The sequence below is a fragment of the Dermacentor silvarum genome, chromosome 2, assembly GCF_013339745.2.
Source record: "Dermacentor silvarum isolate Dsil-2018 chromosome 2, BIME_Dsil_1.4, whole genome shotgun sequence".
NCBI lineage: Eukaryota > Metazoa > Arthropoda > Arachnida > Ixodida > Ixodidae > Dermacentor > Dermacentor silvarum.
The window spans coordinates 249438476-249466098 of record NC_051155.1 but is presented as its reverse complement, the minus strand read 5'-3'; the positions used below and the strand labels follow the sequence as shown (position 1 = coordinate 249466098).

General features: G+C 50.1%; 1 protein-coding gene across 3 annotated transcripts in view; it reads left to right on the top strand.

Annotated features, from left to right (window-relative positions):
• LOC119443108 (putative polypeptide N-acetylgalactosaminyltransferase 9) overlaps positions 1 to 27623 on the top strand; it is a 215014-nt gene that overhangs the window by 66268 nt on the left and 121123 nt on the right. For 2 of the 3 annotated variants that reach the window (XM_049662574.1, XM_049662573.1), the window contains exon 2: positions 12965 to 13107. The exons of the other annotated variant lie outside the window; for it this stretch is intronic. The gene's annotated coding sequence lies outside the window, so the exon portion shown is untranslated. The remainder of the gene's footprint in view (positions 1 to 12964; positions 13108 to 27623) is intronic. 3 annotated transcript variants of the gene reach the window in all.

Sequence of the window (27623 nt, the reverse complement as noted above, 5' to 3'; positions counted from 1 at the left end):
CTGGATTATGGGCCTTGCCACGTGTATACTCGTTGTGATATATATGAGACTTGCAACATTAACATGGTGTCTTGTTGGTTCGGGCACCGCGTAATGTCGCATACACGGGGCTCTTAGTTGAGTACGAAACAACTCCTTAAAGTATATACGGCATAACCATCTTCATTTGCGGGCAGTTATCTGGAATCACATGGAGTACATTGGTCTAATTATTGTTGGGGGAGTAGGGGTTGAGCCGAAGCAGCAATTTGAAACAGTTCATGTTGTAAAACGAGTTAGAGAACGTTATGTGAAGTGCAGGAAATTGTGTGATTTTTTTTTTCGCCGCGTATGTCAAAAGGAACAGCGCCGTATAAGTATAGGGTAACAAATCCAGAGGGGAAAGATAAAGATCGAAATCAAACTTGCAGAGAGAAATAGAGTCACTAATACAAAATTGAACTTTTAAGCCCACTCAGGCTGCGGAAGGCCTTTCTTGCCACGGAATAAACGCGCACTAAGAGCGTTCACTGTGCAGTCCAGGACATGATGCATAAAACAAACACGACTCAGTGTTGTGTCTTGCGGTGTTCGGATTACGGTAGTAAAGAAACCGGCCATTTCACACGAAACTCTTGTCGATACGGCGTTTCATTCGATTTCCCAGCAACGTGAAAAGAATGTCTTTGTCATAAGAACTTTCCGTACAACAACCATGCTTGGCCCCGGATGCGTTCCCCTATGATAAGTGTCTGCAATCGAAGAACAAAAGGACCTGTCGAACCAGCTAGGGCCGGCTCGCCTATCTATAGGCGTGCCACAGCCCAGCAGCCCTGGAGTTGGCTGAACGGAACCGGTTGAACAATGCCGCCATTGACGACATCGCGCGGCCAAGACGTGCATGCTCCTCCGGTCGGGGAGATGCTTCGCGCGGGAGGTCGTCCGCCGGTGAAAGGCATTCCTCCGAGCGGCGAGCATCAGCTGACCCGCTAATGGACCTGGCCGGCGGTTTCGCCGCCGTCCACGAAGATAAGCGCCTCGGAGGGGATGAGGAGGCCTCCGGAACACAGACAAGCCGAGGAAAGCGTTTCGTGCCGCGCACGCGAGGATGGAGGGAGGATGCCCGCAAGAGAGTCCCACGTCTTGGGCCTCCTTGGGGGCTCGCTGGCATTTCTATAGATGGCGCCTCTGATGCAGCCGCGCTAGAGAGCCTACATGGAAGGACTCTGATACGGGACTTCCATCTGGCCGCGTATGTAGGCTCCCTAAGCCGCGCTAGGGTGCCGCAAACGGCGCAGCGGACCGTCGCGCCGTACACCGCTAGTAGTCGCCTCTGCGCGCCGCATTCCGCCGTTGGCTGTGGCACTGCGATGTGTAGCCTGCTTGCCGTGGGTGTATTGCGGGGAAGCAGTGACGAAGGAAAGCAGGAACCTGGCGGGCCGCCACGATAGCCACTATCGCCGTCCCAACGGAGAAAATGGTGGCCATCAGCGTAGCAGCTCAAGCGGCAATGCTAACTTTCTCCTTTGCAGGGCAGGGGGGAGGGGTTGCTTCATTGCTGCGCGAGGAACATTCAGTCAGCGCGTTTTGTAGAGGAAAGAACAAAATGCTGGCCGCTGGTAGACAGCTTCGTGTTGTTAATGACTCGCGATGCCCTTAATTCTCCCAAAGTCGTAGGCTAGGCTGCGCTGGCACAGGTCCGCCGGAGGTACGACTGGCTGTGCCTAGGATAGTATTTATGCGGTGAGGTAACATGTTTGCGAAAGCAAAGTTGGATGTGCTTAAAGTAGCGAAACTTATGGGCTAGGAGACGTATTCGCCAACCAGGGTTGGTGCGCGCAAATATGAAGGGCGTCATATTCGCGTCGAGGCAGCGATACAACAGCGACGGAGCGCTGCGTTACTGCCCGGTTTGCCGCCTTAATTTCTAGAGCGGTCGTATACACTCGCGGAGGGCGACGAAAATGATAACCGGCCCGATCGTGGACGCGCTGCACAAGGGGCGACCTTCCTAGTGGCGGCCGAGGACGTGTTCCGTTTGCGCGTGGCATCCTGAATGGAGGTGGGGGTGACTGCGCCGGGCGCGCATCGGAACAGGGTCGTCCGCTCGGCTCGTGACTTGCCGCGCGCGCGTGCCCGCTGCTTTGCATACGCGCATAGGGTTGCGCTTAGTGCCGAGAGGTCAGGGCGGCCGCGGTGGTTTTTCCGCGCATTCGGTCAGAACGAGGAGGCGGCGGTAACAGCGTCCTTGCCGCGGCCGCCGTGGATCGCGCGGCGATGCCGTCCTCGTCCCGGTGACCCGCACCGCGTCCGCGGATGGCGCCCGTGTTCTGAGGGGGAGGCCCCCTCGCGCGCGTTCAGCCACACGCGACGCACTTTCGCCGATGGCGGAGGTCGCGCTGACTGCGTGCACTGGGCGCCCGTTTCCCGGAACTGCGCTGTCCCGCAGCCCTGCAGCGTGGCACGGCTGCTCGCGGCGCCGTTGTGTGGACATCGGGGTCGACGTCGTCGCGCGCCAGCCAGCTTCCGCCGCTCGCTTCGTCCTGCCTGCCTGTCGCCCGTCTCGTAGTACGTGACGGCGCGCCTGCCGCTCGGTTTTTTCACGCTGCACTGCCTCCGTGCCACAACATGTCGATGGTGTGTGCAGCAGCAGCCGTGGTGCCACGTTTCGTTCCCCGCCCTCCCGCTGAGTGCGGCCGGCACGCGTCATTTGCGTTCAGGAACGTGCGGTGCGGCACGGGCAGCGTTTTTCCGCTGGCAGTGCGGGCTTCGCGCGAGGGCGGCTCCTGCTGAGCCACCGCGATTGGATACCGTCGTGCGGAGCGAGGACGGCGGCGCTCATATCACCGTGGCCTCCGAGATCTGGATGGCCATGATAGCACTCTGTTTGTGTCTCGACAAAATCGCAGGGATTGCTTTTCTTGGTATTGCCGGTGGATCCATGATGGGCGCTGACGAAGCACGCCAACGTCGATTATTAATCACACTGGTGTGCTTTTTGCGGCCCGACGCCCTCGCAATGAATGTGTAGCCATGTCCTTGGCGAAGCGTTCACAGTCCTTGCGAGTTCCGTCCGTGGTTTGCGAAGTGCGCCTAGCGCGTTCTCTTGCGTCTACCCCGTATGGTGGTGACGCCCTGTGCATGTTTTGTAGTGATAGTATTGTCGCTCTATGGCAGGGATACTAACCATACATAAGGAATCTATTATACAAGTTGCATCTGGCCATGTGATCTTACGATTTTTCGCTCTTATGGAACTTGCAGATCTATCTATCACTTCTTTTTTGGTACAAAGAACTTGGCGGATACCGTCATAACGTCGACGGTACGTTTTTCCATTAGCGAATTTATGTTTTTACACAAGATATGGACAGTCGGCGATCTCGTGCGTGTTGGACATCGCGGGTGTGCTTCAAGGTGCGGTTGTAAGACACGACGGAGCGATTACCAAGCGATGGTCACGATGGCGATGGTTCTTAGGGACAGTTTTTTATGCGTATGACCATGTGGTTCACTGCGTGCCGACCTATCGTAGTCTTGGTCGCGAGGACTCCTCGCTGTCACCTGTGACAACGGAAACCTTGCCCTACTGTAAGTACCCTTATGCCAAGGAGAATCCACAATCCAACACGAATACGGTGCGAATCCGACTTAAGTATACATCCACTGTACGTCGAAGTGTACATCGAACTGTACATCGAAGACATTTCGATGGTCCACGGGACCGTAGTTGAGAGACACTTCCTGCCGTCGCTTCTGTTGACGAGCGTAGAATGACGAAAGCATGAAGCGACAAACGCCGCTGCTTGCCGTTCCAATTTGACGTGTTTTGGCTGCGGAGCCACTTGTGTGACGTCACGGCTGGGAACGCGAAGGCCTGGCGTTATCCATATTTAATTTCATTTATTCATACTGTCAGCTCTTGCGGGCTATTGTAGTTGATAGCGTACATAAGCAAAAGTACAGTTCCATGAAATAACTAAAGAAAACATCATATCTGATACATCGAAAGCGAGCGAATAAACACAAAAACAGGCGAAGGGGCAACCCCCCCCCCCCCAAAAAAAAAAAAAAAAAAAAAAGAATGGCCTTCAAAGCAAGCCGCTCCAGAGTTTACCTAGAGGGAAGACGGGATTTATCTTGAGCCTCCGGAGGCTCGCGGCGAGTCCGGCCTGCTCCGAAGTCAGCTGCAGTCACGCGCAGTGCACGAAGCACGTAGGAAAATCGCCGCACTTACGGCAGCGATGATGCAAATAACCATTTCGCGCCTGCTTTGAGCCGCCTTCGCGTACACGACTGGCAGCCCCCGATCGGCGCTAGATGGGCGCGAGCGTGCCGCAGCTAATCCTCGCTGCAGCGGGATGCATGGCTTGGCCGTTTCGCGCTGTTGCGGCATTATCCCCATTCTCGGCCCTTCAAAGGCGGCGGGGCCCGCGAAAGGCGCCGACAGCTGCGCGGCCACGGGGCTACAAGGGGAGCGCGCATTGACGCCTTTCCTTGCTGGCCGGCGGCATTCACCGGTTGCGAAGAGTCAAAAGGGAGCGCAGAGAAAGGACGAGGCCGGGTTTTGAGTCGCGCCGCGCGTTTCTTTCTTTTTTTCGAGCGCGTTATTTAAAGAAAGTGTCGAGGTTCTCGGAGCTCCTTTGACCGTGAGCCGCCAGCGTGCGCGTGCAAATGAGGCGATGGGCGGCCGTTTGGGCGCGTTAACGGCCGTTCAAAGGTCGCGGGTATAAGGCTCACTTTAATTGACTCCGGCAGATGTTACGCGCTCCTTTCGACGACGGCGGCGTGAGGAACGGCTCGGGGAACAGAAAGGAGCGGGGACAAAAAGACGATTATCCGTCGTTCATAACCCCGTTCTAAAGGACGCATCTTCTAAATTGTGTGCCGCTGTATATACGGACAAGCATATATATTTGAATGCTCGCACGGAAAGCCGTTGGTGTGCCAAAACTGCTCCGTCATTCAGCGAGGTATGTGGGATGGCCAATCGCGCAATTGTCTGAACGAGAAGACGGCGAAGGCCATAGAGTTTCGTACAATTACTGTAGAAGGAACTGTGGCGCTACAGTGTCTACGGGCGCTGGAAGCAGGGCGGCTCATGCCAGCACGAGAATGATGGGTATAGTATACGTGCCTAAACTTCGTCCCTAATGCTGGCTTTAAATGGCTTCGTGACTTTGCAAACTGATCATTTGCGTCAAAGTACCGCATTCTAAATAATTGAATAAGCTTTGTTGAAATTGTCCGACGGTACGGTAGATTCGAACACAGGACCGCTATAGCACAGAAGCCCGATATTGAAACCATTGCGCCACGGACGCACGGACAAGCGGAACCGCTGCAATGTGCAGCGATGTTATGCGTCTTCGCAAATCCGCAAGAGCGTATGAAGCCACGAGCACGAAGATCAGACAAATCCATTGACACTTACCATTATTTTGGTGGCATACCATCATTCCCATGGTGGCTGAACGATTTTAGCGCCCGAGTTCTCTGTGGTAATTATTGTGGGAACTTGTGTGGTGACGACCAGCCTCGTATACTGCTCCTACATGTTGAGACAGGTCAGCGCCTGCGCTGTGTGCTTCTTCCCGGCCGTGTCTTTGGTTCATGTTGCGCTATTTCAAAAACATATATATACAAAGAATAAAAAATACCTACACGAATTATGCAGCCGCGTTGCCTACGTGAGACCGTTGGTGGAGATTGATTGGAATGGTTCGAGTTTGTTTCACATTGGTCGTAATCGGTAGAATAGACAGTGGTCAAGTAAAAGGCAGAGGAGTGGACGACGCTGGACCCCTTCTCCTTGCGTTCTCATTTTCCTACTCGTCCGTCGTCGGATACTAACTACACCAACAGAAACGTACTTCAATTAGTTGCCCGACTGTCCCTGTTTGTTTCGGCTTGAGCCGCAAGCTTGTATGGCACATGGTGATAACGTGCTGCGTTGTCGTCGTATAGTGACTCCTCTTCGGCGAGCTGCACACTCCACTGATTTTGACAGACTTGTCAGCCCGTTAGTTTGTACGTCTCGAGTATGGAAGCGATGCATTAAACGGGTTAACGACGCCTGCTCCGCCCGCCCGAAGAAGTGCACCGTTGGGGAGACAAGGGACAGATGGAACGTATTTCCCGCCGTTCTCCGGTGCGGTGCCGTCTGGCGTTGGCTAAGCTTCGTGTGGCGAAAAATCATTTCGAAGCACAACCACGCTAGCCGTCCGTATAGACACTAAATACTACTAAAGTTACTCGCACGTTGTGCTACATTGTTTGCAAAGTAATTCCTCGGAATTTTGAGATTGACAGCCCACAAACAAATGTCATGAAACAAAACACCGACAGCGCATGCCTTTTATGTTAAATCTTCTCATACTGACTGACGATGTGTGTGCTGTGCAGTGTGCTCTCTCTCTCTCTCCTCCCCATCTTTCATTCCCCCTCATCCCGCTCCCATGTGTAGGGTAGCAAACCGGTTGTGCTGAACTGTTAACCTCCATGCCTTTCCTTCTCCACTCTCCTTCCTTCCTTCCTTCTCATACTGAAATATTAAGAGTGCGAAACAATAACAGAAGATCAGCCCACGCAAGAGGCCGCGTTTCTACCAGAAAGCGCGCCTTCGTGCATACACGTTCACCGCCAGCGTTTCCCGGTAAACATTACGGTTACATAAGGTGCAGTTGCCGGGAAGCGTGAGAAGCAGTCAAGGATCTTTGAATGCTATCGCGTTCCACACTTGAAAGCGAAGCTTAAGCGTCCTCCAAATTTTTTTGCCGGTATATATACGCTCGGCGCGCGAGGGTGGGAATTCGACGAAAATGTAAACGGTGATTGCGGCGCTGGCACGTACACAGTCAAGAAAATAACTTCGGAAGTTGAATGATACTGTGGTAGCCTTCCAAACCACCGTAAGTCATCCAATTGTAGAACCTCTTCAGCGTCCTTTTAAGTGAATATGCCGACCCTGCGGGTATATGCGTTCCCTTACATTTACTTCCCAAGTACAGGCGACTTAGTTTCTGATGTCGTGGCGTGTTGTACAGATATGCATTGGCCAGCTTGTAATTGGAAAGTTATTCGTTGCACGCAGGCAGCGCAGCAACTTCGTCTATAGCGGCGATCTGCCCACGTTGAGCGTTTTGCTTGGAGGCAGCCGCGTATACTATGTTGCCTCCTTATAAATCCGTAAAGGGTAATGCTATAGAACGATACATACTGTTCGGTATACCAGTCGGCATTTCACCAACCGTATGTATCTATCGTGATCGGACGACCAACTGCAGCGCGTCGGGAAATCACTAGACCACTTTATGTTGCGATAGCTCCGTGAGCTCCTCCCGGCTCTTCGTAGCTTTCGCCAAGCTACGACAGCAGACATCCAACAAAGCTGACTTCAACTCACTTCAAGAAGCATTAGAATATATACTACGCAGCCCTAAGGCGTCACGTGCCACTAACATTACCAAAAAAAAAAAGGAACAGAAATAGCCATCAATGTGTTCAGCGTGTACAAACGTGTGTCTACGCGAAAGCCGTGTGACTGCAGCCGTACATACTTTATTGTTCACAGCACTGTTTCAGCGAGAACATATGGTTTCGCAGCGACGTCAAGTCAACATAATTCTCTATCACCGGTTTCTCGCGCGGCACGCTTTCATGTACGCCCGCTGCATGCGCTCAGTGCGGACTGTGCACATTTATTACAATTCTTTTTTTTTTTCCCGCGCTCCTTATCTCTCGGTTTTCTCGAAGGCGACGACGTTGAGAGATGCGCTCTCAACGTCCTGCTCGACGCGCGGAATGTCGCGGAGAACGGAACGACGTGTATGTACACACTGTATCGCATGGGTCGACGTTGAAATTCTGCTCGGCCGTCGGAAACGTTTTTCCTCGCGCATTTCACCGGAAACGTACGCACGCAGGCAACGCACGCACAAGGATCACCGCTATGTGCGCGCCCACGGTGGGCGTTGGAAGAAATCAGCGCGGCCGCAGACGCTCGCGCGTGGGCTGCGATACGTGCCCCAATGACGAATCCGTCGTATACACCTCTTGGAAACTTTGTAAATAGTCTCTGTTGCAGTTGAAATTGTCATCGTGTAACGTTTCCGCGCAAAACTCTCTCTTTCGTATAATGCAAAAACAGGCAGGCGTCGTTTTAAATCGAAATTTTAGGCACGCTGCAAACCGCCTTTCTTTTTTTTTTTATTATGAGAGTAATTATATGGACACTTCAAGCCGATTTCTGCCGTCGCCGTAAGGTTCCGTATAAAGTCTAAGGGCAATAAAATCGTCACCGCGTGCTGTATGCTGTACGTATGTGCGCGTGAAAGCACGCGAGGGACGCGCGCGAAGGGGGAAAGCGGGAAGGCAGCACGGGAAGGAGAGGGTGCGGCTTCTGCTCTGCGAGCAACTGTGTACTTGTACTTTGCGCGGCAGCGGGCGGTCGCGCGCACCGTATTGTGAAAGCGATCTGCAACACGGCTCCTACCTTTGTATGCGCTGTGCGCTCGCGCTCAGTTTCCTTTTAAGCGATTGACCGCACGAACCTTCGCTCGCTGCTGCTGGCGCGCTTGCTCACGCCAGCGTTTTGACCGCGGTTGTGTGCGGTCATCGAGTGTGATCTAATCATGTTTGCTTGTGCGCGCCGACACCATGCTTGTTAATTCAGTTAGTAAGCCAATGCGTCCACGTTTATACAGCCGATAAAACTACTATCCTTACTCCGTATAGCTCTCTACTAATTTGCTATCGCAATTGATGCGTCGCCTTTCGGGTGAAACTGCGACTTTTTTTCTTCTACTTTGTATATTTGATAGCCAACTTCTTTGTATACACGTGGTCACCTGTAACAACGTGTTCGAATGTTGCATGCTTTATGAAGTATAGTGCGAAAACCTGCTTTGCGTTTATCGTACATAGTTACATAACGCGTATCCCGACTATCATGCACCAAGATTTAAAAATATGCAAATGCCACGTAGCTGGACAGAGCCAAAGTAATGTTGTTTGCCGTCGCTTGGAGATGCTGAGATTGAAACACGACACATGAAAAACTCCCGATACATGCAGCTTTCTGCTGCTCAATACGTGCTACATAAAATCGTTTTTTTTTTTCGAGCATGAAAGAAGCCCGCGAATTCACGCAAAGCGCCTCGAACGGCCAGTCGCGCGGCAATTTTGCTTGTATTCGCGGGCCTCTTTCACGATCGGAAAACGCTTTTATCGGGAGTTTTTATGTTGCTGTACAATTTTCATATTGACACTTTTCGTCTAACTATAATATTTGAGAAGTTGGTTAAGTATAATTATGTAATTAGGCGGAATGCAAAAAAAAATAATGTAAAAATGCAAAAAAAATTATCTCCAAGCGACGGCAAACATTACCTTGGTTCTGTCCAGTTACGTGGCATTTGCATATTTTTAAATTATAAAAATGATTGTTGGGACACCCTGTATACAAACGTAAGGCTCCTGAAACGATCGGTCATACTGTTAATGGTCCCGACTCCCAATGGTGCATTGCGTGAAAAAAATATCTATCTATCTATCTATCTATCTATCTATCTATCTATCTATCTATCTATCTATCTATCTATCTATCTATCTATCTATCTATCTATCTATCTATCTATCTATCTATCTATCTATCTATCTATCTATCTATCTATCTATCTATCTATCTATCTAATCTTTTAGAATCTGCTTTCATTTCTATTTCTTTTTTAGAGAGAAATGAAGAGGGAAAGATAGGGAGGTTAAACGAAGAGGGAAGATAGGTAAGATAAGGGCGTGCCCGGTTGGCTACCCTACACTTGGGGAGGGGAAAGGGGAAGAATAGACAAGGAGAGAAAAGAAAAATACTAGAGTCAGTCATTCGCAGATACAGTCTCGGAAGAATCTCCGCTGTCACAAGCGTTCGTACAATCCAGTATTCTTCACGAACTGCAGCAGGGCTTTTGTGGCCTTTTGCATGCAGGAATGCATAGGCCGTGGCCCAAGGATCTTTTCTTCAGAGAACTTTCTGTTATCTACCAGGTCGAGTTTAGCTTGGAGAATACGTCGTTGAGTGTCAAAAGATGGACCGTGACACAGAAGCTGCTCGAGAGTCTCGTCGCAACCACACAAATTGCACGCCGCACTGTTGGCCATCCCTATGAGGAACGAATAGGCGTTGGTAAATGCGACACCCAGCCACATGCGACACAGTAAAGTTGTTTCACGACGGGAGAGTCATTTTTTTTTAAATGTCATAATTACCCGCATGATGAAATCTGCACGCAGCCAAATCCTTTTCCCACGGGCGCTAAATTTCTTCTCTAGTTAAAATGCACTCGTTTGAATGAATGACTGTACTCCCCGCTCATGTGGAACGAGGAACTAATTCGCCGAGCACATCAGCTCCGCCCCCCGAAAATAGCTTGTCCCAGTGGTGGCCCCTCGCGGACGCTGTACTGGTGCAGTGCGCACGAGAGCAGTATACGCAGGTGCGAGAGACACCGGGGCCCGGTCGAAGTCACACAGCGCCTTCCGCACCGCGCGCGTGATGGTTTGCCCGCACGAATCGCGTGCCTCGATCACGCGCGAGTTCGAACAAGGCGCGTCCTCCGCGGCTGACTGCCGAGGTCACAGGCGCACCTGTATTGGCGGGCCGGTGCTCGCGCTATAGTGGGTCGCACTGCGGGTCGCGCCTGCCTTTGCGCGGGCTCCCTATTTATTGATCGGTGACCCCTATTCTTCGAGCACGCCGATGAGCGAGTCGCTTTGACCACTATGCAGTCTGCCTGCGCGGCCCCTCATCCTCGTCGAGCAACAACGGCTGAACCGACACGCACGCATATGTATCATACGTTGAAGCGCGATCGCGTACGTGCGCCCGACGAATCGAATGTGGGTGCCAGCACGAGGGTGTTTGTGTAGTATACGTCCTCATAAAGGGCGCTGTAAGCCGGAAGGTGGGAGCGAGGAAGAGCAGGAATGACCAGCATGCATGGAGGCGGTGACCGTACTTCCGGCTACCGTACGTAACATCAAGTAGCGGGAAAATTATTACAGATACGGGCCTTGCATTGCCACTTATGAGGTGGCAATTATGGTCACACACGTCCAGATGTACAAGCATTTTGCGTCTCTTCTCTGAGCCTGCAGTGATCTACTGAAAGTAATATAAATTTGCCTGGTCTCCGTGGTATCGCTTCGCCGTTATGATTTTTACATATTCGTGTATACAGCGCGGTTGTTCTGCGAAGCAAATACTATAAGGGGTGAAATTCTCAAAGCTTTTCCAATCGTAAGTGCTTTTTGCTATTAGCCTAACATTTTCGCTAATAATTTGTCCGTCATCGCCATTGGCTGCCATGTTCTCGTACGAACAGTTTTGGCGTAAGAGCATTTTTTTTCTTTTTTTTTTTGTATCTACCAGCCCTGGTTTGTGTCGTCGAGGTTAATTTTTGTGCACCAGAGTCACGACGGGCAAGCACGACCTACAAAATTGGAGGACGCTTAAGCTTCGCCTTTAAGAGTGGAACGCGATAGCATTTAAAGATACCTGACTGCATTTCACCCCACCTAGGCGGGGTGATGAAGTTAGGAAATTTGCAGGCGCTAGTTGGAATCATCTAGCGCAATACAGGGGTAAGTGGAGATCACAGGGAGAGGCCTTCGTCCTGCAGTGGACATGAATAGGCTGATGCTGCTGATGATGATGACTGCTTTTTACGCTTCCCGGCAACTGCAGCTTATGTAACCGTAATGTTTACCGGGAAACGCTGGCGGCGAACGCTATGCACGAATGCGAGCTTTCTGGTAGAAACGCGGCCTCTTGCATGGGCCGATTCCGCGCGCACAGCCCCCCCCCCCCCCCCCCCAAAAATAATAATAAATAAATAAATAAATAAATAAATAAATAAATAAATAAATAAATAAATATACGGAAATTTTTGCTCACGGGACGCCGACACCGGATTTTCTGCGACACAGGGCCTTAACGCTGTCGCGTTACAACAGCGGGGGGCGGGAAAACACCGGAAATATTTGTGACCGAGGTAACCAGTACTCTGCAACTATAGTTGCCGCTTCGTCGAACAACACCGGACTCACTCGTGTGCATCGAGCAGACTGCATGATCGACCTTGTACGTAAGCTAAGGTTCTGGCGAGCTGTTGTCATTCCTGGTATACTTTTTTTTTTTTTTTGCCGTGTTCTTTATATGTCATTTCTGTCACGAAGTAGCAAGCCCTGCAAAGTGGCCGGGATACCATTTCCAGCTTTATTTATACTCTCTCTTCTGGCTACATTGCTGCGTTTACGTTCACACACCATGAAGGCATATAACACCGTCTGGGCACCGTCACACGCATATTAGAGGGCGCACGTTTGAAAACCAGCTCTCTCGCCGACTGATGGTTGCGAGTTCTCGCGGAACCTCGTTCCGCGTAGCCCATTTGCCTGCAGATTGCAGGTGTGCGTGGGAACTGTCAGTGTAACCTGCATGCAGACGGCACACTTTTTTTTTTGATTGCCGCTGCATTTCACTGCCCCTCCGGCGAGAAAAGAAGATCCCACCAACTTAGTGCGCCGCGCGTGCGCGTGTAAAACGCTCTTGCCTGAATGGCGGGCGTCATTACGAAACTATGTGCGCAAACAAGGGAACTAAACGCTCCTTCCTGTTCTCCCGTTTGTTTTATTCCGAGCATGGACTAAACGCTTAAAAGTGTCCCTTTTTATACGCCAGCTTTTGAGAACCATATGTAAGAATGAAGGCTAAGGATCACGACGTCTTTCGTTGGTTAGTGATGTTTGTCATTCATTGGCCGGCCGCCTTTGCCAATATGTCCGACACCATGATTGACTGACATACATGCTCTTGCGAACGCCTCTTATGAGTTCTACCGTAAGAATATTTATATTCTTAATGTTTTTGAGAATAAGAGGCAGCTGCTACGCACCACTTATACCCAGCTCTTTTCTCCTTTTCTCTTAGGGTGTGTTTAGACGGACGCATAAAATTCCAGGACGCACCGCGCGGAGCCCTCCCGGCGTGCCAAGGAAGGACTCACTCGTCCCCAACGACACTGTTTGCGCCACACGGAAAGTTCGCCGGCGGATGCTGCCTCGACCGTTTCGGTGAGACCGCAGTTTGCGTGTGCGCCTCGGCGATTGCGCCAGTTCGCGCGCTGCTCTTTTCGCTGAGCACGTATCCGCTTAAACGCGCTCCTTTACGTGCCGTCGTCGTTGTTGTTGTTGTTTGCCCTTGAGAAAGGCGCACGTTGCCATAAGGAGGAGCAAGAAGAAGAAACGAGCCCTGGAAAGGGCGCAAATGGGGGCGGCCGCACTCGCGCGGATCGCTCTCCCGTGTTCTCCACAATTAAGCGCTCTGCCGTTCCGTGCGCGTGCCTTGATCAGCGCTGTAGTGCGCTCGCTTCGATGGACAAGAGCAGCGTGCTCCAGCAGCACTCGAGCTCGCGGAGGAGGAGAGAAGGGAGCGTGCTTTCTTGAGGTCGTGCAAGCCCGCTCGCGCATCGCAAAAGCGACTGCGCTCAGTTTTGGGGATCCACGGTGCTTTTCGGGGCGCGCGCGTGGTACGCCCGCCATTCTCCGAAGAAACGTGCAGCGCGTTGTGCGGATACCTCGGAGCAGGCACCGCCTAATTTATATAGAGCTGGATCAAAAATTATAAAATGTGCGGGGTTTCGTTAGTTGAGCAGCCAACGGCGATGGACAGAGCTATGACATCCTATCAGCTAAACAAGCGATGATTACTCGCAAAGTTGTTCTATAGCCAATCGGAATAGGGTGCGATACGAGAGACAATGTTTCGGCCAATAGCGAGCCACGACCTATGTGGTAGGTGCTGGCCATCCACGATGGCCAGTGATAGGACCGTCAGTAAGCGTCATCTAACAAAGTGATCAGCTGCTTAAAAAGCTCTCAAAAAACGAATCAAAACAGCCAGCAATGCGAGAGGCGGGACATTGGCGCCGATATCACTAACTGAATTACTGAAATGACATAGGTGCGCGCTGGCCAACCGTGCACGGTATACAGCCGCAGTGATACGACAGCCAGTCAGTCAGCTAACCAAAAGTGATCGACCCTCGAAGCTGTTCGCTATAGCCAATCAGAATAGCTAGCGATGCGGAAGGGAAGCCTTCGTCCAACGGCCCTGTTTCTGTGCGAGCCTTCGCCTTGGTGCACACTTTTAGCGTGCGCTTCACAGTGGAGTGTATACACTGCTGTGCAAGGCGGCGCCCATCCGGCTGTATACGAGCGGCTCGTTTTCGAGGTAAAGTGAGCCGCCTTGATGGGAGTTGCCTGACGCCGGGACATTATCCGTGCTGCGCCTCTGTTCTTGGAGCCGGCCGCCGCCGCTGCAGCCTGCCCTCGGGCCGTTTCTCTCTCTCCGCATTCACCTCTTTCTTTCTTTCTTTCTTCTTTCTTTCTTCCTTTCTTTCTTTCTTTCTTTCTTTCTTTCTTTATAGTTGCATTTTCCCTTTGATCAGGCTACCTTCTGAGCACTTAGCTTTGGACAAACAAAGAAACGAGTCGCACTTTTTCGTGTTGAACCCAAACGAGCGGCCAAATTGCGCTGACTTTGTGAAAGCGTTTGCGCATTCAAGTAATTGCGCTTGCCCAGTCGAACGCTGCTTCTTTGCCTTGTAACACTTCGTGCGGACGGAAAGCAGTTGCGATAACTCTTCATTAGGTCGCGCTCGCCTGGTCACCCGCTCCATGCTATTTCTGCGTGGGGACAAAATACAAAACGTGGTCCTTGCTCGCATTGCGACCGCATTCCTTGCTCTTTGGCTTGCACTGACGCATTAAGGCGAGTTCCTATTTAGAAAAGTTTGTGGAATGACCAAGCAAGTGCGTCTTTAGTTCCTGATACTATGTAGTACGTACGTGAAATGATGTTGGTGGCAAATGTGCGATGTGCGAGCAGCTGATGCATACAGTCGTCCATGCACGTGACGCCAATAAACACGACGAATCTCCGGTGGCCTTGTAAGGCATATACTTCTAATTAAAAAGCAAACCTTGATGGATACCGAAGGCGTACAACTCTCGTAAACATATCCAAAATGACTAATCCGCCAGCTTATATACTTTCGTGAAACCTTGATGGTTTGGCGGAAATAAAACGTACCCAGTCAGCTCCATGCTGTGAAGGCGGTAACGTGCGAAACTAAATGCGTCCACGCTTTGTTTGCGGCGTTATTCTCGACCCAAGTCAGCCGATCAGACGTTATGAAATTCTGATGCTTAGAGGCGAAGTCGCGGGTTCGATTCCCGATGGCGCGTCAGCCGTGTTCTGGTGCGTAGAACGCCGAAACGCCCGTGTGCCGAGATTCAGCTGCGCAATATGGACAGTAAATAGGGGTCAGCACATAGTTCAGCTGTATCAATTGCTCTTCTCCAATGGCAGAATAGCCACCGTTGTCTGACGGGCGACTTTGTAAGCTGCGCAGAAAACACGCAGTAACGAAATATGGATGGCCACGCCACGTTTGGCGTCATAGGTTTTGACTTCGCCTGCTCGGATCTATAGTTAACTAATCATTGATTATACTGAACTCTAAACGAGCCAAGAACTCAGCGTGGTAGCTTTTAGAACATTTGCTGTGCCAAAGGAGCTTATAAGCACTAGAAAATATTCTGAAGTTCGTCACGACACATTGAAGCAATGGCACTCAGGTTTAGGTGCGAAACTCCTCTGTAGCAATCAACGGTATTGCGCCTAATTAATTAATATAGAGGTCCGAAGGGATACTTCATTGGTCTATATATTGATTTAGGTTCGCTCTTTACCCTTTAACTAATTCGGTGGTGTCCGGATCGAATAATCGGTGACCTTCCCCTGCTGCCTCCCTCATAACCTGTCTTTGAAGCTTTTGTATGTTCAATCTAATTAATCAACAAATCAGTCTTTCATTTCACTGCATGGATACGTGAGATGACATCGATGCATAACCGCTGAAAGCGCATTAGGCATACAGGCTTCGTTGTCGATGCGGCATGAATCGTGCATTCTAATATAAACTCTTTGACGTAGTTTGGTTTCCTGTCATATGCGCGAGCGCTTGCGAACGCATCAATACGATGACGTAGTGAAAGTCCACCTCGATGCGCCTTTCTTGTGTGTGCGGCGCTCTTATATCATGCCTGCGTATTACTCTCTCTCTCCTTGTCGTTCTCTGTGATCGATAACACGACTCGCTCACACCGGCGAATGCGCAAACGTTAACTTGTGTGCGTCATTGTTAATATGCAAATTGCTCGAGCGAAAACTTTGACGTCCGAATTGCATGCAAGGGAAACGCGTGTAGCTTTAGTATACATGCATGGCTGTAAATGTGTAACCTGTAATTTGTGCAGGATCAAACTATGCATACGAAGGACCGCGTATGGCACCCGTCCAAGTGTGACCACATATATAGTCACTGTTAACTGCGAAGTTAAATTGCGAAGCTCGCGACTGTACCTCTTAATTTCTTCCGCCTAAAAAATTCCGGGCCGCGCGTGCCGCCGAATAGCGCGCGTGGCCGTCAATTAGCTCCGTGACACGCTTTGTGTGTACGCGATAGGAAGAGGTGAGGCTGCCTGATTAGCAGGCGGGTATGCGTGAAAGGCCTTTCTCCCGTTTTCCTTCTCGTTTCTCTTCTCGCCGGTGATTAGGCGCGGCCTTTCTCGCGCACAGCTGCACGTATAGCGATGTGATTAATTGGGTTCCTCCCCCCCCCCCCCCCCCCCCTAATTTGAGCCCCCCTTGCACGCTCTGCCACGACAGTCCCGGGGCAGGGAGGAGGGGCGTTGCCGTATACACACACGCACACCTCTGCAGTGCATGCACCGTGCGCGCGTGACGAGGCATAAACGCCGCCTCGGGATGCGCTGCCTCCGAGATTAACCGTTGGGCTTTCCCGCAGTGCACTCGCTCGTTAGCCCACGCTTGCGCGTGTTTGTTGCGAGCAAAGAGCTGCGCGCCCGCTCAATCGAGCGAGCATATATATATATATATATATATATATATAAAGAAGCCAACAAACAATGACACCAAGGACAACATAGGGGAAATCACTTGTACTTAATAATTCAACTAAAGAAAATGATGAATTAACAGAAATTAAAGTGGCTGAAAAAACAACTGTCCGCAGGTGGGGAACGAACCCACGTCTTCGCATTACGCGTGCGATGCTCTCACCATTGAGGTACCGCGGAGCCAATGGTGAGAGCATCCATTCTTTCTACCGCCTGCGGCAGAAAGTATGTTCCACATCCGCCCCTAGGTTTGTGAGTGGTGGCGCTGGCTAACACTCTCAGGGTGAGTTCTAGGTGTAAAACATAAATACCCCAGAAAGTGGACGGGAAAACGGCTCCGCGGTAGCTATGTTGTCCTTGGTGTCAATGTTTGTTGGCTTTTATGATATGATTAATAAAAATCGGGCCCCTCGGTTCCCTTTCTTCTCGTTCATATATATATATATATATATATATATATATATGCACAGAAAGGAAACTTCCGGTTGTTTCATCCCTCGTGGCGCAGTAGCAGTGTTTTTTTTTTATTTTTTTATTATTGCGTTGTCAATCACGGTGTAAAAAGGAAGGTGATCCGACGGCGGCGCGAGGCGCGGCCACTTAGTGACTTTACGCACGCCGCTGCCGCAAGGGGCAGCACCTGTTTTGGGGGCCACTTTTTCGCTCGCTTTGCTGGCGCTTTTATGGGCACGCGCGGCAGAAGTGCTTTATTTCGATGAATATATGTCGTTCGCCTGCTTAAAACGACTCGACTTGGTTGGAGGAACGTCCCTTTATATTTCTGCCGACATTCCGATTGACTCCGACGCGGCGAGCAGCGGTAAGCGCAGCGCGCCGTCTGCTCGAGCAGACGACGCGTCTCTCTCGTGTTCGAAATGACGGTATTTTGACTGTAAGTGGCATGAAACCTTCTACCTGCTCAGGATTTGGCGTCTAAATAACGAAAAATTGCATATCTTTGGGTATGGGTGTTTAAATGCTGACGGAGGTCGTAAATTATCCACTGTTGTGCCGCTTCTCCAAGGCCTCCTGAACACGTGCTGCCCCTAGTGGCGGCGCTCACTTCCGGTCACACGAAGTGGCCGCTCTCTCGCCCCAGCGCGGGCGCGCCGTTGGAGCACCTATCTTCTTACACCGTGTTGTCAATCATACGGACACTCCAGGCGAAGTTTCGCCGTCGTCGTCGTCGCCGTACGTGTGTCATGTGTGTCAGCGATACCCAGGTTATACAGGGACTATATATGTGCACGATAGCGGTCTCACGTTAGGGTGGCCAACCGTACTGTATTCTGCTGGGCCGTCGCGATAGATATTTGTTCCGCATTCAGACCTGATGATGCTCAGGTGTTGGATATCGCCTCATAGCGTGGGGCCGGGCGCCACGAGCACATTCGGGAACGCGGGGCTGGGAAGTACCAGACGGTCCTCAGCTTTCAAGTGATGTGATTGTTCTTTCTGTTTAACAGGCAGCGTGTCAGCGAAGAGATAATTCATAATTGTCGCGAAGGAACTTTTCGAGAGACGATACAAGCTTTAGTGCTTGTGGAACGCGTTATCGCAGAAGGAGAACTTCTACTTGAATTGGGATGAATTCCTCGATCATTAAGAAGGATCGCGGAGCGCAGCACTGAGGCAGAGAATAACAAATAACGTTTACTCCCCCGTGTCCCGATTTTCTGCAAAGAACAGCGCGATGATGACGACTGGGAATATCGAACGATGTTGCGTGCTCGCACTCGTTGTTTAAATGGTCATCAGCACAGAATGCGGGCTCGCTCGAGCACTTCAGTGGAATTTCGTTACATGGAAAATACAGGGCTTGCTTTCTTTCCCTCTTTATGATTACGTTTATTTTAATTTTTTTAGGTTGCTGTTCTACACTTCCCCGATTTACTGCATGCACGTAAGGGGAAGTACGGTGACTTGGCTGTTTCCGTTGTTTCTCCGTGTCGCGTTTCGCTACAGCGGGGCTTCTCGGCGCTTGCTTGTTTTAACTTTGCCGCTGTACGCGCTCGACCGGAAAGCCAAATGTGTGTGTGCCGGTTGTTGTTTTTTTTTTTGTATTTTTTTCTCCACGGAAAAGGGGGGGGGGGGGGGAATGCGCGTTTTCTTTTTTTCTTCTTTTTTCATTGTAAACATTTGAGGCGCTGCTTAGCCAAAGGCTTGGGTTGGCGGTTCTGTAAATGTTCACCTAGTAGACTGTCCATTTCGGCCGTCGCTGGTTGGTTGGAGCTGTGCCAGTGAGGAGGAGACTGGCATGGACGCGCTTGCCTCCTTCTCACTGGTACCCCTGGCCAGCCAATGAACAATTCAGCAGCAGCCGAAATGCAGTTCACTGGACTGTCCGTTTCTTAGTATAGTATAGCAATAATAATTCTTGTCGTTGAGAAGATTTGTCTACTTAATTCATGGCGTAATTGCGGGAAAAGGAGTGCCTACCATGATCGAACCTTCTTTATTCTCCACTCTCTTCACGGTTACACCTTGTGTAAGCACATCCTCGTGAAGATGGTCGCTGTTGCGGTATCTTTTTTTCTTTCTTTTTGCATCGCTAACTTTTATACAGTAAAGTTGAGCCGTATTGATGTTGCCTTTATTTTGAAACGGCCTCTCGAGATCCTCGTTTACTTTGTGTGCTGTCGGTCGTTAAGTCGCTTGGTTTGTAACGTAACGGTGGACATGCTATGCGCATTTGCAATCACCTTTTTCGAAATGTCCCTGCGCAGCGCACATACTAGTGCGTTTTCTATAAGTGTACCGCCGCTTCCGAACTGCGGTCTAGAATACAACGGCTGCCGGTGCATGCGCACGCGGGCGTTTCTGGGCGCACAGAGATATGTCGGCCACAGTTGTAGGACGGTCGGTCAATGGGTTGCTGGTAGGGGGCGCACTAAAGAACCTTGGCCACGACAGGAAGTCAGGAGAAAGGAAGTGGGGAGGGGGGGCGCACAAAGGAAAAACATAATTAAGGCCGCCGGAAGGACGGGCGCAGGATCTCCCGTTCTTTTTGTTCCGTGGACTTCTCGTTGCTTCTTTGCACCCGGTTCAAAGGGCATCCTCCGCGGACGTTGTTCTTGCGCGTGTTTATTTCGCCCCCTCTTTTCTGTCGTCGCTATACGCTGTGCCTCCCGCGTATACAATCGATGGGGCCCCCCGATTGCCTTCGGCCACGCGTCATGGCAAAAGGGTCCAAAGTGTCTTATGTGTGTGTGTATCTGCTTTTCCTTCGCGCGGGGAATGATCTTGGTCGAAAAGACGCCGGACCGAATACGTTGCTTCTGAATTTTCCATCCTGTAGACCTCTCGATCTTTTCCATCCTTTTAATCGGCCGTATGACCGTCCTTTCCCGACGCGCCACTATATAATGTCGTTTCTTTCCTTCGTCCAGACCTCGTGGCCTTCTGGCTCGAACCAATCTAGAGCGTCGTGAACATAAACAGTAGTGCATACATCGGCCGCTCGGGGCTCTCTTAGCGCGGGTTCTATATGTGCTCTATAGAAGGGGGAGTCTCGGTATATACGCGCGCCCTGTTAGAGCTGATGCTCCATCGTCATGGTTTCTCGCTACTTTTATTGATTTTTATATTTGCGGTGTGCGCGGGTTCTATGTTTGGGGACGAGTATACGAGAGTCCCCATATATCCGCAGGGCGCGCGAAATATCGTGTTTGCTGTGTACACATGCTATGCCTGTGTACGACCTGCACGCGCGTCCCGTACGGGTCGTTTCTTCGGATCTTCTTCGTGTCGGCTTTGTCATAGTCCGATTGTTGTATATAGCTGTGCGATTGAAGAGCCGAGTTAAGGAATGCAGCTTTCGTGTCGCGCGTCTGTATCTTAGCATTGTCAGTGTTGCTCCAGACGTAGAGGCTCGACAAGCATGCATGTCTTGTCTCAAGATTGCCCGCCGCGGGGCTTTAGTCGTAATCTTAAGTGGTCACATTTCGGTGTGGCTCGTGCTCTGGCTGGGGCGAACGAAGGAACGAGTGTTGCGCTGGTTATAGATATATGGGTCGTTCGGCGACCAGTTACACAGGGCCCATTTGATTACATACATACCTTCTTGTTCCACTGACGAAGTTTTACATTGCCAGCTAGGCGCTGCTATAGGAACCGATGCACTTACCCGTGTTTACGTGATGCGCGCACATAAACAGTAGCACATTGATAGCATTGTATGTCATAAGGTATGTAGGGCGTGCAGGTCTGCAGGACTGTGAGAGAGATTGTGGAGCCAAGCCTTTATCTAAAGAGTGTGTAGACTTAGTGTATAGTCTGTGCACTGCCCGTAGGTAAGGTGGCGACCGTATAGCATTGTCGCGGGCGAAGAATAAGTAGACTGCACCGAGTCCACGTTGATGATGATTATTATTATTATCATGATGATCTGCATTTATGGCTCGCACCCTACAAAGGGTGATTGGCCCAGGATCGGACTGCTGGAGGTAGCTCAAGAGAAATTATTCTAAGAGGAGAAGCGAAAAAAAAAAAGACATTGGCTTTGCCAATACTTCCTCAACAGATGTCGTATCAAGGGTTTGAGGTCTGTGACTCCTATGGGCATATTTATATCTGTATCACTAAAGGCCGCTGACGTAGCATTTTCGTCGGCGGCTACATTGCCTGTTATGCCTCTGTGGCCGGTATACCCAGCAAAGAACAATGACTTGGTTGCACATGTAAGCTGCACATAACAATGAGTACAGTTCATTAAAAACAGGGGTCTTAAGTTTTGTAAGCTCATTAGGCCTCTGACGACGACGCTCAATGAATCCGTTTGAGGTCTGTGACTCCTATGGGCATATTTATATCTGTATCACTAAAGGCCGCTGACGTAGCATTTTCGTCGGCGGCTACATTGCCTGTTATGCCTCTGTGGCCCGGTATACCCAGCAAAGAACAATGACTTGGTTGCACATGTAAGCTGCACATAACAATGAGTACAGTTCATTAAAAACAGGGGTCTTAAGTTTTTGTAAGCTCATTAGGCCTCTGACGACGACGCTCAATGAATCCGTGAACCCGCGGCGTTGGCTCGCCGTATCTGCTCCGTCGAGGCGCGCTGGTGACGTGGCGTCGGAGCCAATCTGAATTTAGGTGCCGTTTCGCTGCTACAGACGCCGTCGGCTTTCTCGCTCTTGATGCTTTCGCATCAAAAAGAAAATGGTTGCTAAAAATTGAAAGAAATTGGTTGTAAAGCGGGACATATACACCAGAGGAAAAAGAAGTGTATATGCCTGTGTGTGTGTGTGTGGGGGGGGGGGGGGGGGGGCTTGCAGAGTTATGACAGAACGTTGGAAAAGTCACTCAGTGGTCTGGTTACGGCATGCGAAATAAGTTCAGGTTGGGGCAGACGACGGGAGCATCTTTAGGTGCCTTCCGGAAGCACCACCTCGTAGGTAACGTATCGGAGACGCCGCACAACTTTGTAAGGAGTGCAGTAGCGACGTAATAGCTGCTTTTCCGAATGGCCGCGTGGTCGGATGGGTGTCCACACCCACACTTTATCGCCAGGATCGTACGTGGCCTTGCGAGGTTTGTCGAGTTAGACGGGCCTCCGAGCGCGCGGGGCGAAAATGACAGCGTCGGTACGAAACGTTCCGGGGCGTCGTCGAGCCTTCGTAGTAACCTCTCGGCCATATAGAGCAAGTGAAAAGGGCTGAGACCCGTACTTTCTTGAATCGCAGTGTTGCACGCAAAAATTACGCAAGGAAGATTGACATCGTTCCAGTTTTTGTTGTCAGTGGAAAATGTGTTCTGACATATTTATTATTTTTTATTTATTTACACAAACTGCAGCCCAATATAGGGGTATTGTACATACGAGGGTCGATCGAGAAATACGGTTCCCAAAGAGCTCCAGCCGAACGGGAAGGTGCGAGGCGAAATCCGGCAACACCGCCGTGCGCGGCTGTTCCCCCACTGTCGATTCCGCCCGGCCGCGCTTCGCTGCGCCGCTCAGTCTTGGCTTCGCAGCCGTCCGAGATGGAGGTGCCCATTGTTGCTCCCGCCAAGTGCGAGATTCGTTTCGTAATTCGCTTTTTGCACGCCAAAGGGACTTCTCCCGTGGGTATTCATCGTCAGTTGACAGAGGTGTATGGCGACAAGTGTATGTCCGTTCAACACGCCCGAAAGTGATGCAGGGAGTTTAGTGCCGGTCGGAAGGACGTCCACGATGAGTCTTCGGAGGCGATTATCGAGGTGGTCCAACGCGAAGTGCTTCAAAACAGAAGGATCACCGGCTGTGAACTTGTTGCTCGGATTCCTGGGAGTTCTTACGGTGCAGTGGAAAGAGCTTTGACTGAAAAATTGGGGTTTCACAATTTTTGTGCTAAAAGATGGGTCTGTTGACAGCAGAACACAAGGAGAAACGCCTTGCCTGTACTCGCCAGTTTCTTCAACAGTGTCAAGAAGATAAGGAAGGGAGACAAAACGTGGGTGTTTCATTTCACACCCGAAACGAAACAAAAGTCCAAACAATGGCGTCACTCAGGGTCACCTGCAGCAGAAGGAGTTAAAACAAACTCCTTCTGCTGGCAATGTCATGACCTGTGTGCTTTGGGATCGTAAGGGGATACTGCTGATCGATTTCATGGAACCTGGGACAACAGTCAACTCACACAGTTTTTGTGCAACACTAAGAAAACTCAGGCGATCTATCCAAAACCGCCGGCGAGGACGACTGACAGCCGGTGTAACGCTGCTTCACGACAACGCCCGACCTCACGTCTGGACCTTTTGACAAACTTTGGGTGTACTGTCATGCCCCACCCACCGTATAGTCCGGACGTCGCGCCTAGCGATTATCACTTGTTCCCAACGTTTAAGGAACACTTCAGTGGTCAACGCTTCCGGAGAGACGATGAAGTCTAAGATGAGGGGAAAGGCTTCCTGAACGGGTTGGCGGTGGAGTTCTACGACATTGGTATACTGAAATTGGAGCACCGTCTACAAAATTGCGTAGAAAAAGATGGCGATTATGTCGAAAAATACAGCAAAATGTCTTCTTTCCAACGATGTACAGTGCTATGAGAATGAACACTGTTGTCTATTTGTAACATTGATGGGAACCTTATTTCTGGATCAACGCTCATATATCCGCGATGGTCTTGTTTATATAGTCGTTTAGTGAGCCCGTTTGTTTGGGAGTGGCAAGCGATATAGCTTTGCGATGTTCAGTGCTCAAGTATAATCTTGGTTTGAGCTATAGATAGTTGATGTGTGCCATACTTCAGGAAAAATAAACGGCACAATACAGACGCGGACGGAGAAACACAACACATGCACATACACATGACGCACATATATACACACGACGCCCGTCCTGCGTTATAAGTTCGTTGTTGGCAGTCGCGACATGTGCCAACGTATACTGCTTCACAGGCTATCCAAGACATGACCATGCGGTATGTAGCAGGTGCGAGATAATCCTAGATTTCCGGGCGACTGTTTGTTGTGACAGGCACGTCACATGTCCTTATCGAAGCATTGTCGGCGTATAACGAGCTGGGTAGGTGTACATGCAGTTTAACGCCTTTATAACGAAGTGATCGGGGCCCCCGAAATCATTCGTTATGCAGATCACTTCGTTGTAAAGGTCGCGCACTGCACAGCTCGCAGTGGAACCGGGGCCGAATTATTCCTTCGTTATACAGGTCATTTCGTTGTTTATGGCGTTCGTTGAAGAGATGCTCGGCTGTATGCATGCAGCTTGGGTAGGCCGGGTCGAAGTTCTTATGGTATATACGGCCATAAGTTGGTGTACTGCGGCGTACTATTGCGCCAGTATATTCGGCTTAAATATGTTGATTTATAGAAGGCGAAAAATAGCAGACGTCATTGATACTTCTCGCAGCAACTTTTGCTTAAACCTACTTTTAAGAGCACGACAGGCCTTCTTTTCCTTTCTCAGTTTTTTTTTCTTTCTGCCTTTGGTTTAAGAAAGCGCTGTCACATATGTCTTAAATAGTTTTTATTGTTGAAGTCCGAGTCTCCTGCGCGATACATGTCATATGAAGCCCTTTTTGTAAACACGTTGCTCTTTTCAAATTCTGGTCGGAATTGAGTAATTCCGAGAGCGTGTATCCTGACAGTCTATCCGCGAAAAAAAAATTATTGTGCGCTGAGAATAAGTCATACTCGAAATGGCATACGTTTAACAAAACGTTTACCTTAAACTTTAAGGGACAAAACCATCACAAAGTTGTATGCATCGCATTGACCGAACGAGTGTGCGGAGATCCAAGCGAATGATGACTTTGTTAGCGTGCGTGCCCTTGGCATTAAGGTATTTTCTTTCTTTTGTTAATGTTATAAAACATGATAGGTGCGTGAACGCGGAGTGTTTCGTGCAAGGACCCGTCCACTTCCACATATTCTTCACGTGCTAACCTGACATAATAGTGCTCGGCTTTGTGGTGCGTACCATTTTACAGCGAAAGCTGTATATGGCTAGGCGAAACGAAAACCGTTCGTGCCATGTTTCGATAAACGTCTCCATTGGCTGCGCCGTCGGTTACGTTGTTCTCTACGTCGCACCCAAGCGCGCGCGCCATTGACAGCGCCGTTAGTGACGTCGTTAGCGAACGCGTTCCCGCCATATCCACGTTCACGCTGCTCTGCCCGCAACGCCGTCTCCTCGGCTCGCCGTTGTCGCATGCGTTCGATATCTCGAGTTAGCTCGGCGTCGTGGTTAGCAGCATCGATCCGCCCGCCATTGGCGCTTGCGTTCCACTATAGAAACACAAACATGTAAGCAATAATTGAGAAACGCTTCAATACAGCGTCGGGATTAACCCAGTGCTAAACACCGGGGCCGCACGTTTCAGCTTCGCTGGTTTACCATCTGTACGGAGTGCTTGGGCGGTGTTTTTTTTTTTTTTATTATTATTAGACTGCGGCAGCACGTTGGATCAGACCTCCGAGCGTCTTATGACACTCTACGCGCTTGAGAGTCCGTGGTTGCCGATGTGAATGAATGCCGGTTCGATGTGTTGTTGCTCGATGCTTCAGTGAGTGACAAATGGGGTTGGCGATTGAAGGGCAGCCATGCGGGGCTTTGGCAGCCATGCGGTTGGCTTTGATTCTTTTGTGTCAAAGCACTGGCCAAACAGATGGAGAGGGAAACACAGCTAGAGAGAGAGAGAGATAGAAGGAAGTGCAACTTCCTGTTCGCCTGCTCGATCACCCGATCTTCTTACGAACTTAACTTCGATCCACGAAGGCGGCAATGTCAAATATAAAAATACGAGTTAAAATGCACTCATTTACAAAAGCACGGCCTCATTGACCGAGTTGAAATTATTGAAGAAAATGTGTTCGCAACAAAAGGAAGGTATACGCTCAGGTTTCGCAATGATGTTGCTTATAAATGTCACATTTATCTACGTGTGCATGCATGATATGTCATAGATTCCCCCCCCCCCCCCCCCCCTCCTTCATGTTCGAACTTGGGTGCACGGACGTTAAACTATTTAGTCGGGCACACGCGAGCACTTTTGAAAAATTGGCAGCGGCGGTCATCTATCTCGGACTGAAGGCAGCTTTTAAGCGTCGCCGTATATTTCCGCGTATTTAGCCCTGGCCGCCGTCTGGCGAGTTGAGTGAGGTGTCGAGGTAAGCTCTCCGTATATAAGGACGTTCAGCGATCTCGATTGCCGTATATAGCGCACTCCTTATCACCTTTCTTTTCCACGACTTGCATTATTTCCCCGCTCTTTCCTGTGCTTTCCTCAAAGAAAGGCACGCCGGTCCGGCCGTCTGGCCTTATGTGACGTCCGCAACATCTATCAAGCAACATGATTTAATGGTCAGTAAGCTCCTCGGAACGCTAATGTGACGTCCGCGGCGTTTATCATGGCAGCGCGTGATTTAATGGGCTGCAAGCTTCCCCGAGCGGGCTGTCTTGTTTTAAACGAAAGTTGGAAAGACGGACGCGGCGGCGATCATTTTTCAGAAGTGCTTCGCGGATTAAGAAACAAACATTTTCACAAACGGGGAAGAAAAAAAAAGAAAAAAAGAAAAGAAAGGAAAACGTGATGGGTGAATAGCGGATGCGTAGTTTTTCTCCTGGTAAAAAACAATTCTCCTGGTAAACGCGATACGCGAGAACGCAGTTCGCATTTCCGTGGCGTTGGTTTGCCGGTACGCAAGACCCATATATATGCATACAAGAAAATAAAAGAAGGCAATCTGGCGCTATAGTGTATACCTGCTGAAGCTGCAAGCATGGCGGTTCCGCGCCATCGTGGGAATGATGAGAGAAAGGTTTATTTGAAGAAAGGCAGGGAGGTCGGCTTGAGCGTGTTTGCTCTGGCCTGATACTCTACACTGGGGAAGGGAGGGGGGGGGGGGGGCATGTATATATATATATATATATATATATATATATATACACTGCGTGCATTTGCCTCAAATTCGTCCTTCGCACTTGAAAATTAGTTATATTCAACAAAATATTGCGTCATAAATACGATTCGCAATGCTGCACGTGCGTAGTTGTGTTGTCTCCGTGCGTTTGTTTATATATATATATATATATATATATATATATATATATATATATATATATATATATGATTTCTCGGTCAATTACGCTTTTTAAG